Source organism: Amblyraja radiata, chromosome 2 (assembly GCF_010909765.2).
Source record: "Amblyraja radiata isolate CabotCenter1 chromosome 2, sAmbRad1.1.pri, whole genome shotgun sequence".
Taxonomy (NCBI): Eukaryota; Metazoa; Chordata; class Chondrichthyes; order Rajiformes; family Rajidae; genus Amblyraja; species Amblyraja radiata.
The window spans coordinates 73,286,038-73,298,768 of record NC_045957.1 but is presented as its reverse complement, the minus strand read 5'-3'; the positions used below and the strand labels follow the sequence as shown (position 1 = coordinate 73,298,768).

Sequence of the window (12,731 nt, the reverse complement as noted above, 5' to 3'; positions counted from 1 at the left end):
TCAGGGGGTATGGAGAGAAGGCAAGGATGGGATACTGAGTTGGATGATCAGCCATGATCATATTGAATGGCGGTGCAGGCTCGAAGGGCCGAATGGCCTACTCCTGCACCTATTTTCTATGTTTCTATGTTTCTAAAAGCCTTTTAAATGCCACTATGGTATCTGCCTTCGCTACTACCCCTGGCAGCTGTTCGGGCTGTTAAAAAAAAAACTTAATCTCCACATCTCTTTTAGCATCTGTTTTACATATTCTGTTTTATTTTTGTTTCACCAAATATGACAACTTGCATTAAAATATAGGGCTTTTAACCTGGCAAAAATATCTTAAGACTTTCAGAGAAGCTTTAACAAACAACATATGAGGAAGTGCTACATGTTTGAGCAGATGATCAATATATTGGCCAAATAGGCAGGAGCATACTAAAGGAAAGAGACGCAGGTGAGATGGAGGGGCACGGGGAGATGGGGAGACAAGAACATTGGTGTGATTTCTCGGAGTTTATAACATTATTGACAAGCTAATGAAATTTGCTTGAATATTTAGTGACTATTTCGGGCACGGACCCATGCAGTAAAGTGGATGTGCTTGTTTAAAATTATAATTAGCTGACATGGAAAATGTAAATATTTGGAAAGGTTATCACCCTAGACATTGTAACTGAATAAACGGCTTGACAACACTGCTTGACAATCCTGTGGTATACTTGGAGAACACAGGTTAAGCATGCCTTTTCCAGGCAAGATCGCCCCCCATCCCCAAGTCAGGTCCCAAAGTTACCGCCGCAGATTAGTTCGGTCAGTCAACAATAAAACTGGAAGAGTTGGCGACATACTGATAAAGTGGTCATACTAATAAACAGACATTTTGAATGACATAATTGCCATTATGAATCCATTCATACAAATGACACCACCCGGCCAAAGCAAAGAAACAAACAAACGCAAAAGCATTCCAAGTTATTTAATTATAAGATCGCGGAAGTGTAACAAGCGGGATGCATTATTGAAGGCAGTGAATTCTTACTTATGAAACTTGCGCCAACCCTCTCAAAGCCGTAAGTTAATGAATAACGAGCCTCGTGTACCACATAATAAATATTAATTTAAACTGGGAATGAACTCAAACGCATCTGCCGTGCCCGGGAATTGGTGCACCAATCCATATATTCTCAGTTTGATATCACTTGAAACGACTGCAGATTTAACAGGGTTAAATTATTTGCTTTATTGGAGCTTGCAAGGGGAAAGTGAAGCCTACACCCTGTTTTGATCTCCCCTTTTTGATCTGGAGGGATGTGTTGAATTACAACGCTCGCACGTCTCACGACATCTCTGGTCGGTGGTGAGGTCTAGCGAAAGGTGCAGCGCGGACACCGCGGGGTGGCAGATGCACAGTCACCGCATTCACCAGCCCGTGGAAGCGGGCAACTCCCCGGGGCGAGATGGTGCAAATCTTGGCACCAATTGGCTAATTCAATTTAGTTCCACTGCATTCGCCCTGTCGGAATATTCATGAGGCGGAGAGTGAGTACCACTGGTGCTGAGAGAGAAGCGTGCAATAAGGAAGAGAGCGAGCGGGGAGGCTGCAAGACTTTCGACAAGCAAAAGCCACGTAGAAAAAGTTTCTCGCCTGCATATTCTGAGGCATCGCTCGTCAACAAAAGCTTGCATTTTCTCCGAAGAGCTTTCGGCGCAACTTTTCTGAAGAGTGCTTATTTATTAAACTGCAGGGGGGCAGCGAGGCTGGGGAAGGTTTCGAGGTGTGAAAATTGACGCGTTGACAGGACTGCGAGGTAATGTGGCATTTTATTACATTATTTAGGTGGTGACACCTTTCACTGTTGTTGTGGACAAAGCAAACATGTTTTTGCATATTTAACTGGAGTAGCAATCGGTCGTCAGTGAAGAAGGACAGACATGAGGTGTGGGTAGTATTTTTATTAACGTCCGGTCCGTTACAACGTTTGTATTACTTTCTGCTGATAGCAGTCTTCCTTCCTGCTCTTGGTATGGATGTCACGTAACACAGCCCTCTTTACTTGTTGCCCGCCTGTTCTAAAGGAAACTTCAATTATGATTAATATGTGTTGACTTCGACTGCAAAATATTAATCCAGACAAATGAAGGTGCCGTTTATAGTGCAAGGGCACCGACTATTTTTTTTTAAACGTCCCGGGAGAAATCTTCCTGCTTTGGAGGCTGAAATTGTGCAGAATAAGGTCGGAGGAAGGGGCCTGGTTACTAGCAATGGTGCACAGTGAGCCAGGCAGCTGACAGCAACAGAAGCCAAAAGGCCACTTTTTATTCTTGTTTTTCCTCTCCTTTGAGAATGGCAGTCCCTGCCAACGACTGTATTTCTCGACTGGATAAAGATTTCACTGTTAAACGTGTGACTAGAATTAATTGCAGGACCGGGATAGGAAAATAAAGCCCCAGCACTTAAATGCTGCGCTGTAGGGCCTTTGTTCCATCTCAAGTTGTTACATTTTTTAAGCAAGTGACTATCGGAATTTTAAAAAAATGCTCGTATTGTCTCGGCAGGGACCAACGGTCATTTCAATTAGGTAGATGATCGTCAGTTTAAAATTCTGTTCAACTCCTTTGAGTGTATGCTGGCTGTTCAAAGCGATCAATCTTAAGCGTGAACTTGATTTCTTCAGGAATCGGGAGCCAGTTTGAAGTTTCTTCCATGCGAATCTGCAGGAGCAGAGTTAGCTCTAAGTCATTTACGAAACTGACCAAATCCGTGCTATTTGGACATTGTGGCTTTGACATGTGGTGCTTTATTGTTTTTAACCAGTGCATATGGGCTAAATCAAGAACTTCGCCTGTCACGATACAGTTGTATAGTTTAGAAGCAAGGAACTGCAGATGCTGATGAATACACAAAATGACACAAAGTGTTGGAGTAACTCGGTGGGTATAAGGCATCATCCCTGGAGAACATGGATAGGTGACTTTTGAGGTCGAGACCTGAAGAAGGGGGATGAAAGACACAAAATGCTGGAGTAATTCAGCGGGACACGCAGCATCTCTGGGAAAGGGGTTGGACTCGAAACGTCACCTATCCATGTTCTCCAGGGTTGCTGCCTTACCTGTGGAGTTTTCCCAGCACTGTGTGTCCTTCATGGTTGTATAGTATGGTCACTTTAGCTCAGGTACATTTCTTTCACAAGTGTGTTGAGACATTTTGTGCCAGATCAGAACTGACTCCCTGGGTCAGTTCATTTGGTTGATGTACTGGTGAAACAAGTGGTCATTACTCTAGATCTGCTTTTGGCATTTAATTATTTTTGTGTATTATTGAGAAAGGAGAAAAATTGAGAAGTGTTGCAATATGTGTCTTTTCTATTTTACTGTAATATTTACATGAACTAAGAATGAGGCAGTTATGTCAAATCAAATCACCCCTGAACTGAATTACTAAATTACCTTAGAAAAAAGGAATACCTGACGTTTTGGGTCGAGACGTCGAGTCTCGACCCGAAACTTCACCTCTTCCTTTTCTCCAGAGATGCTGCCTGATCCATTGAGTTACTCCATATTTTTGTGTTTATCTTTGGTGTAAACCAGCATCTGCAGTTCTTTTCTACACATACTAAATTACTTTGTTACTCAACTCACCCTCTTTGATCAAATGTTGTCTCTGTGTGTGCTGTATATTACATGGATGTATATCTGTATGTATATTTTGTACACACTATATGTGTGCAGATTTGTGTGTGCATGGGCTTGTAATTAAATATACAAAAATATGGCTTTTATCTATGTATATAACTGTTCTATGTATATAACTATGCACATTCCTAGAGTTTAGACCCTAGCTCGTATCCTATGTCTTGTCTCTGTGCCTGTATCCTCATGCTATTTAAATTCATATAATGAAATAATTTGAAATGTTTTGACGATAGCTAATGTGTATTAATTTCTTTGATACAAGAAATATCGCCAGTTGGTTATCATGTTTTTATTATTTTTTCGGACAAGCCCTATAAGTGCTCATGTGTAGACATGCATGCAAAGCCAGTATAGGCAATTATTCTCTCCTGCTCATCTGTTCCTTTCCACGGAATGCATCATTGCCCAGTGAAGGCATCAGGCTATTTGCCCATTAGACCATCACCAATCCCATTCTTTAACCAACCAACTGGAGTATTTGAGAGACCCAAATACATTGGACATTTAGGGATGGCTGAACACTACAATTGAACACTGCAGGCCTATTCAGCAAGTGCCAGAGTCCCTCCACTTTGGATTATTTCATTTCTCCACAGACTGGCAACATCTATCTGAAGAGGGCAATTTTCCCATTCTCACATTCTGGATGGGCCTCCATTGGTTTACTGCCTCTATGGCAGATTGATGGATCAGTCATTTTTTTAATCTTCACCCTCCTAAAAAAATCTGAAATATCCCCTGTAGGTCAGATGGTGTAAACTGATGCTGTTTGCCAGTATCGGGGATTTATTTTTAAGAAGCACTTATCAATCTGTTAAGCCGTGACTTGTTCCGAAAAAGCTCAACCACTAAAGCTTAGATATTCAGTCTTTGAAATTGTGGACTGTGAATGCATTGTACGGCATCGTAAATATGCTTGAAAAATATATTTTTTTGGTATTTCTGGTAAAATGATGAGAATTTAGAAAAATGTTTTTATGTTCATAATTCAGTTAAACTAATGCTGTCTTGTGCTAGATACACCCACTGATGGACAAAAGATGTTTCCTATCCATCCTTTCTGCCTCCCTCATAATCAAAAACATACGTGCTTTCATGCCCAGTGTGAGGGTTCACCCTTGCTGCTCCAGAACATAGAGGATTTGTTGGATCATGACGTCCAATGTTCATCTCTGCTTGTTTCTCAACTTATCCTTTCCAAAGGAGTTTCATCCAGTGAGCAGAGACCAGAACCCACGCATTTGTGAGCCCAACACAAATTCCATTTGTATGCCAACTTCAATGCAGTACAAACAACCCAATTTATTACATGGGAAAGATTTGATACAATACAAAATTATGTAGGAGACATAAGGAAGTAGTTTAAGCGAGTGACCTGTTAGAGATCTATAACATTACGAGGGGGGCTGATAGGATGGGTAGGAAAAATCTTTTATCCCATGGTGGATATATCTAGAACAAGAGAGCGTTAGTTTAGAGTGAGAGGTGGAAGATTTAGAAGGGACCTGAGGGGAATTATTTTCACATAGAAGTGGCTTGGAGTTTGGAATGCACTGCCTGAAGAGGTGGTGGAGGCAGATTTTCTCATGACATTTATAAAGCATCTAGACTAGTGCTTGACTTGCCAAGGCATAAGCGACTATGGATAAATGAAATTAGTATAGATAGAGACAACAGGCAGCATAGGCATTGTGGGTTAAATTTCAAGAACAGCTACTTCCAAGAAACCTCCTGGCTCTTGAACACAACACCATACTATTCTCAGCAACTATGATCGATCATGAACTGAGCCTTTGCTTGAACTATGGACTATTTTTTGCACTATTATGGTTACCTAGTATTATGATTATTAATTAATTGTAACATTGATTATTATATATCCATCTGTATGTTACTGCGTTTATACGCCTATTAAGCTGCAGCAAGTAAGAATATCATCGTTCCCTTGTCGGTACATATGGTAATTAAACATATATGATTTGTCTCTTGCCTCTGTTGAGTAATACAAATGAGGTATACAGTTATCTCAGACAGCAGTCAGAGAAGATTAGAGAGAAGGGGTGAGGCAAGGCCATGGATTGATTTGAAAGCAAGGTTAAGAATTTTCAAAGTTAGGCTTTGAAAACAGGGACCCAATGTAGATTCATGAGCACAGGTAGGAGGAATAAATATGTTAATACTTGAGCTGCAGAATTTTTGAATGCTTAAAGATTTATTTGCAACTAGTTACGATGACAGGCAATAGAAAGCATACTTTTTTCCTTGCTGTGAATAAATACCTTCATTTTCTGTCAACCTTCTTTTAAATCGAGAACACAGAAGCATTGAAGAATTTGCATGGCAGTAAATTAAGGCATTTCAGATGCTAATTGGTTCCGTTGTCTCTGATTGTCAATAGAGATTGTAGTGAATGTGAATGCACATTGGGGATTAATCAATGTTTAAGTTAGTATCGAAGATTCTGACAGAAAGTCTGTTGCCCCAAAATAGTCTAAAGCTCATTCCAAAAGACATTCCCTCTGGGTTTTCCTTCAGTCCAAGAGACTTGATTCACTCCTATTCCAGGCAGCATGGTCAAAAATCATGATTTTAGGCAAATCAAAGCAGAAAGGAAACCTATACTCTCCACCTGTATAATAGTGGTTTGATGTGTACTACTCTGGCTTGATGGATCATCCAAAATGTGCAGTTTTGAATATTTATTTTGATCTTTCCAACTATGCATAGTTTCAAAAATGGACAGGAAAGAGCTTTGCTGGAAAGTCCCCTTGTTAGCAACCTGAAATGTGTTTTGAATATTTCATGGGATTCATGACAAATCCTTTTATTTCTTTAAAATAATATTTTACACTTCTAAAATAAAATGACCACTCTGGCTAGGTTAGACTAACGCTTGGGATCTCTTGGGTCTATGTTGCCCATTTGCAGACTGGCTCATGACCAGAATTGTAAGTCTGTAGATCAATCGGCAGGAGAGTGGGGAAGGCAATGTCTCATAAAGAACTTTCTGCTAAAGGGTTAAATGAAGATGGGCACATCAAAAACATCACAGTCTTGGAAAGGGTGTGGTGGAGTATGCCATAGGGTTGAAGTGTTTTAGTTGCATGAAGCTAAGAAAGCTGGGATTCTCTTTTTTGAGCAGAGAGAAGGTTAAGAGGAAATTTAGTGGATGTGATGAAATGATAAGGAGTGTTAGTGGAGTGGATTGAGTATATCTTTCATTGGCAGGGGTTTAGTAACTTGAAGACACAGATTTGGCATATGATCGGGTTTTGATAGGGCAAAATTATTTCATCCATCAGACTGTTACGATCCAGAACCTGTTGCCCAAAACAGTGGTGGAAGCAGAATTAGTACTGACTTTCGAAGATAAATTGGATCTATTGTTGATTAAGGAAATAATTGGAGGAGAATGATGCAAGGACAGAGGTATGGGAATAATTTTTTCAGAGAGCTGGTACGGGCAGTGTAAGCCAAATGACCTTCTGTGCTGTTTGAAATTGTATTTGCTGAAAACTGTCTTGCAGCGCATTTCATGCATGTATGTTGTTTCATGTATTTTGTGTTTTATGACTGTTGGCAAATCAGTTTCCCTCCTGAGATAAATAAAGTTCTATCATATTGTATCATATTGTGAACCAGGCAGCTTAAGGTCCTGATGCAGAAGATGCATCAATGGAACGAGGTCTTATTCAGTACTGAATGTAATTTTGAGCAAAACTGTAGGTGTAAATTGCACACAGGGAAGTTGTCCAGATCTTTCACACCTGGCTAGGAAATAGGAAATCAGTTTTCTGATGAAGTTAACTCTGAATTGTGACAATGCTTTCTGATCCAGGATGGACATGATTGGATAATTCCCCTGTCACTGCAGCACAGTGGCACAGCTGGTAGATATGTTGCCTCACAGAGCCAGAGACCCAGGTTCAATCCTGAGTGTTATCTAAGTGGAGTTTGCACATTCTCCCCGTGACTTTGTGGGTTTTCTTCAGGTGGTCCGGTTTCCTCCCACATCCCCAAAATGCATGGATTTGTAGCTTAGTCGGCCTCTGTAAATTGCTTCTAATGAATGAATGGTGAAAGAATGAATGTGAGATAACATGGGGCTAGTGTGAGCAGGTTCTACAATGGTCAGTGTGGAATTGGTGGGATAAAGGGCTTGTTTCCATGCTGTATCTTTCAATTAATGTATCAATCAAGCCTGATGACTAGTATGTAGGAAGGAACTGCAGATGCTGGTTTAAATTGAAGATAGATACTAAGTGTTGGAGTAACTCAGTGGGACAGCTAGCATCTCTGGACGTTACACATTCCATCTCTCCAGCGATGCTGCCTGTCCCGCTGAGTTACTCCAGCATTTGTGTCTATCCTAAGCCTGTTGACTACTTTGTTTGTTGTCCTATTCAATCACAGAATCTGAGCACTGCTGGCAGGGGCAGTATTTATTGCTTGATCCTAATTCTCTTTAAGAAAATGATGGTGACACAAATTTCTGAAGTCTTGCAGTCTATTTGGTGCGAGTGCTTGTACAATATGAATGAGGTACCAATCACTGATTGATGTGCATAATTTGAGCATGACTATCTTCCATTCAATGCATGTTTCTGGAGAAAATGTTCTGCTGTTATTGAGAGCCAAATGGTAATGTGTTTTAGAAGCCTAAATTGTGTCAAAGATGGATCCTAGCTCATCTGTCATGCTTTTAGACCCTTTGCAAAACACACCTCCTTGACCAAATTTCCAAATCACTCCTTTGACTTGAGATCAATGTTTCTGTGATTATACTTCCACGAATCACCTTGGAAACAGCATATGTGATCAATTGAGGTATCCTACTGCAAATTGTTTCTGTTATTGTTGACACACCAGGCTTTCTGATGAATATAGTGGACACATAAAAGCAAACAGGTACGTACTTACAACCAGCGGATTGTCCTTTCTCAGAAATAAAGGCAACTGTGAGTGAATAAGTTAAATCCCCGATCTGTGAAACACATCTTCAACTTCAAAATAAGTACAATACTGCTTCCTGATTTGTGTTCATCAGAGGGAATAATGATTAGTGGGCATAATGCTTAGGATGGATGGGTAAATAGGTGAAATATTATGTGATTTACATGGTGCTCAGAGAGGCATGCATCAAACATCGCCTCATTGATGCATACCACTAATTAGTTCAATTGACTTTCCCAAGAAAACCACCCCTGTTGAGACAGAGCCCACGTAGTTGATGGAAGCGTCTTTAATCACTGCTTTAATGACGCAGAATTATTCTGTTAAAGTGAGGTTGCTATGATGGTAGCATTTTGTTGCTATATGTCCAAAAAAAGGCAAAATGGTCTCTTTGTACCATGCTACACTTACCAGTAATTCTTTGCCAGACCAGCTGAGAGGGTGTGTGCATCTTACTATAGACTGGATGGTTTCAATCTATAATGAAATCTCTTTACCATTCAACCCAGCTTTTATTAAACAAGTACATTTGATTACATACTTGATCGTGCTTGTGGAATAGGCATTGGCACATCAACACATGAGTCAAAGAAAGTTTCATGCATTGTTTCATTCTGAACTTTTTACCAAGTAATTACAATGAAAATGATGAATTTGCAGAAAGCGATTGCATTTTGCCTGAAGCTAATCACTATTTTCTTGGCCCATTTCTTACTCAGAAACTAACATCTTGCATTTAATTTTAGTTATTTTTTTGAAACTGAGTGTTCCATTCAAGAACTTTAACAAACCTAATTATAATGGTTGCATGTAGGAAAAAGAAGGGTTAACAAATGTGCCAGATCATTGCAATTGTAGTTAGGAAGGTTCCCTCTGAAGAGTACTCCTGCTAAATTCACAACTTTTTTTAAAAGACCGAGTTTGGTTAAGATAAGACAATGTGGACGAGTAAACCAGGGGCCAGACTAATAATCTAGACAATTTTAGTCCTAGTAAACGACCCAGTCATTCTCACAAACATGGTACAACAGAGTTTTATTAAAGGTACACAAAATTGCTGGTGAAACTCAGCGGGTGCAGCAGCATCTATGGAGTGAAGGAAATAGGCGACGTTTCGGGCCGAAACCCTTCTTCAGACTGATGGGGGGTGGGGGGGGGGGGGAGAAAGAAGGAAAAGGGGAGGAGGAGGAGGAGCCCGAGGGCGGGCGGATGGGAGGATGGGAGGAGACAGCTAGAGGGTTAAGGAAGGGGAGGAGACAGCAAGGGCTAGCAAAATTGGGAGAATTCAATGTTAATGCCATACGGACGCAAGGTCCCCAGACGGAATATGAGGTGCTGTTCCTCCAATTTCCACAGTTGCTCACTCTGGCAATGGAGGAGACCCAGGACAGAGAGGTCGGATTGGGAATGGGAGGGGGAGTTGAAGTGCTGAGCCACCGGGAGTTCAGGTACACTTCAGCAAGTTGTTATAGCTGTGTAGCTACAAATAGACTAATAGCATGAGCTGGGTTATTATAATATAAACCGTGTAGTAGGCAGAGCTTCTAAAAATAAAGTACTACAATTGGTTAGTGTGGAGTAACCAATCTACACATAGTAACTGGACATTTAAATTCAGTCGATTAAATACATTTAGGATGAAAGGCAGGCCATGGTAATGTTGACCAGGAAGCTATAAGATTGTTGTAAAAAATAATGTTGTTAATTATATTAGTTTAGCAATAATATTGACAAAGTTTCATAAGGCAGCTAATTTAAAAAAGAAGGAACTTTTCTTCAGTGAAAGTGAAAGTGAAAGCAATTTCCTTTTGAAGTGGATGAACAAACAAACACTGTTCCCTTCATGGGCAATTAAGGATGGCCTTCATTCACTGAATTATTTTTTTTTAATCCCAAGAACAACTACCCAAGATAGACAAAAAAAAAGCTGGAGTAACTCAGCGAGACAGGCAGCATCTCCTGAACGTCACCCATTCCTTCTCTCCAGAGATGCTGCTTGTCCTGCTGAGTTACTCTAGCTTTTTGTGTCTATCTTCGGTTTCAACCAGCATCTGCAGTTCCTTCTTACACAACTACCCTGGAAAGGATATACTTGCAGTGGATGGTGCAATAAAGAGAAGTAGTGTATGATATATGAGGAGGGATATAGTCAGTAAGTCACCCAATGCTCAGATGAGTCTTAGATCAGTTTGAAGGAGGGTTCCCCCACCTGAAACATCACTGTCCAATCCCACTTCAGATGCTGCCTGAACTCCTCCAAGATTTTGTTTTTTTTGTTTGAAACACTTGTGTCTCTTGCCTATACTCTTTGAAAGATGATCCAATTGAAACATACAATTGTTGTGGGCTTTGGACTGGGAAGATGCAGGATTATGTGGCCCAGGCTGCATTGTCGAGAATCAGGGTTTACTGCCTCAAAATAAAGAGTCAGCCATTCAGGACAATTTCTGGAATATTTTGAATATTCCACCCAAGAGAACTACAGTTGCTCAGTCGCTGAGAATATTATTAAAAACAAATTGATAGATTGGAAATGAGAGGAAGCAACTTATGGGATTTGTTCAGGAGAGTGGTGCTGTGGTAAAAGAGCAGATAATGGTGGATTTGGCACAAGATGCTGAATGATTAACCTGCTTTCAAGGGTCAGGTTTTTGCATTATGTTCTCACAAAAGCTTACAAAAGAAGAGAAGTTTTATAGTATAAATTACTTTGATAGCTTTGATGTTGACAATGCTAAACAATCAATGTCACCTTGGCTGCATTTTCAATTGGAAATGCAATTGAAATATGCAATAGGAGATAAAATAAAGGACAGAAAATATCTTTTGAAAAATATGAAATTAAAGAAAAAAAATAGTCCGCTTCACACTGTGATAATCATATGAATATTGCGTTCACAGCTGAAGAGAGCATAGGAATGCTTGCTTTGATAAAATGACAATACAAAACTAAGTAAATTGCAATTTAATGATAGAAATTCATACAGTCAAACGCAGGCTAATCTGTTTTATATTTCATCTGAGAGCAAGTTCAAAGAGGAAGGTTGTATTACTAAAGGTGTTTCATCCACACACATCAAACATGCAGCTATCTGTTTGTTGAAAGGCTAACTAATTCTTGGGTTTATGAATATATGACTTTTATTCCACGCATCGTAAGCGCCATCTCCAGCCGCATGCCAAAAATAATTAAATAACTAAATCACCTTTTTTTATGTTGACTAGTAAAAAAGTGATTACCTCTAATAATGAAATGATTGCCTTTTGATTGATGGAAATTCAAATAGTGATTTATGTCTCACTGATTAAAGCCATGCTTTGCATTAAGATAATTTACCATTGGATGTCATATTATTTATAGTGCGGTGTACAAGCAGCACATTCCAATTAATTGGTTCTAATTGGCATTGTGTGAGGAAGAGCGGTGCTCTCACTCCACAATTAAACATTTCTATACATTTTCTCTCTATCGCTGCTTTAGAGGGGCAAGTAGAAAAGACCAATCAAAGGTGAGGAAGGATGTAGAATTCTCCAATCATTTTAAGATTAGATGTAAGAAAATATGGAGTAGGAAAATTCTCAAATCTTTAAGCTCCCAAAGGCCCAGTTTGATTAAATTATAACATTTAAAAAATAACCACAACAGATCAACGGTGGATGCGATCTCGCTGGCCATCCACTCCGCTCTGGACCACTTGCACAATAAAAACTCATATGTCAGGCTGTTATTCATCGATTACAACTCGGCATTTAACCCAATCATCCCCTCCAAGCTGGTCACCAAACTCGCAGAACTGGGTCTCTGCGCATCCCTCTGCAATTGGATCCTCGACTTCCTCATTCACAGACCACAGTCTGTTCGTATTGGTGGAAATGTGTCAGCCTCGATAACAATCAGCACGGGAGCACCTCAAGGCTGTGTGCTTAGCCCCCTGCTGTACTCACTCTATACCCATGACTGCGTAGCCAGTCACAGTGCGAACTCCATCATCAAGTTCGCTGACGACACTACTGTTGTGGGATGTATCACTGATGGGGATGAGTCCGAGTATAGAAGTGAGATCGAGCAACTGTCCATATGGTGCCAGCGCAATAACCTG

General features: G+C 40.2%; 1 protein-coding gene across 2 annotated transcripts in view; it reads left to right on the top strand.

Annotated features, from left to right (window-relative positions):
- Positions 1-1,355: 1,355 nt before the first annotated feature.
- LOC116990886 (cadherin-20-like) overlaps positions 1,356-12,731 on the top strand; it is a 207,641-nt gene continuing 196,265 nt past the window's right edge. The window contains exon 1 of one of the 2 annotated variants that reach the window (XM_033049008.1): positions 1,356-1,793. The gene's annotated coding sequence lies outside the window, so the exon portion shown is untranslated. The remainder of the gene's footprint in view (positions 1,794-12,731) is intronic. The other variant, XM_033049001.1, reaches the window with a different exon arrangement.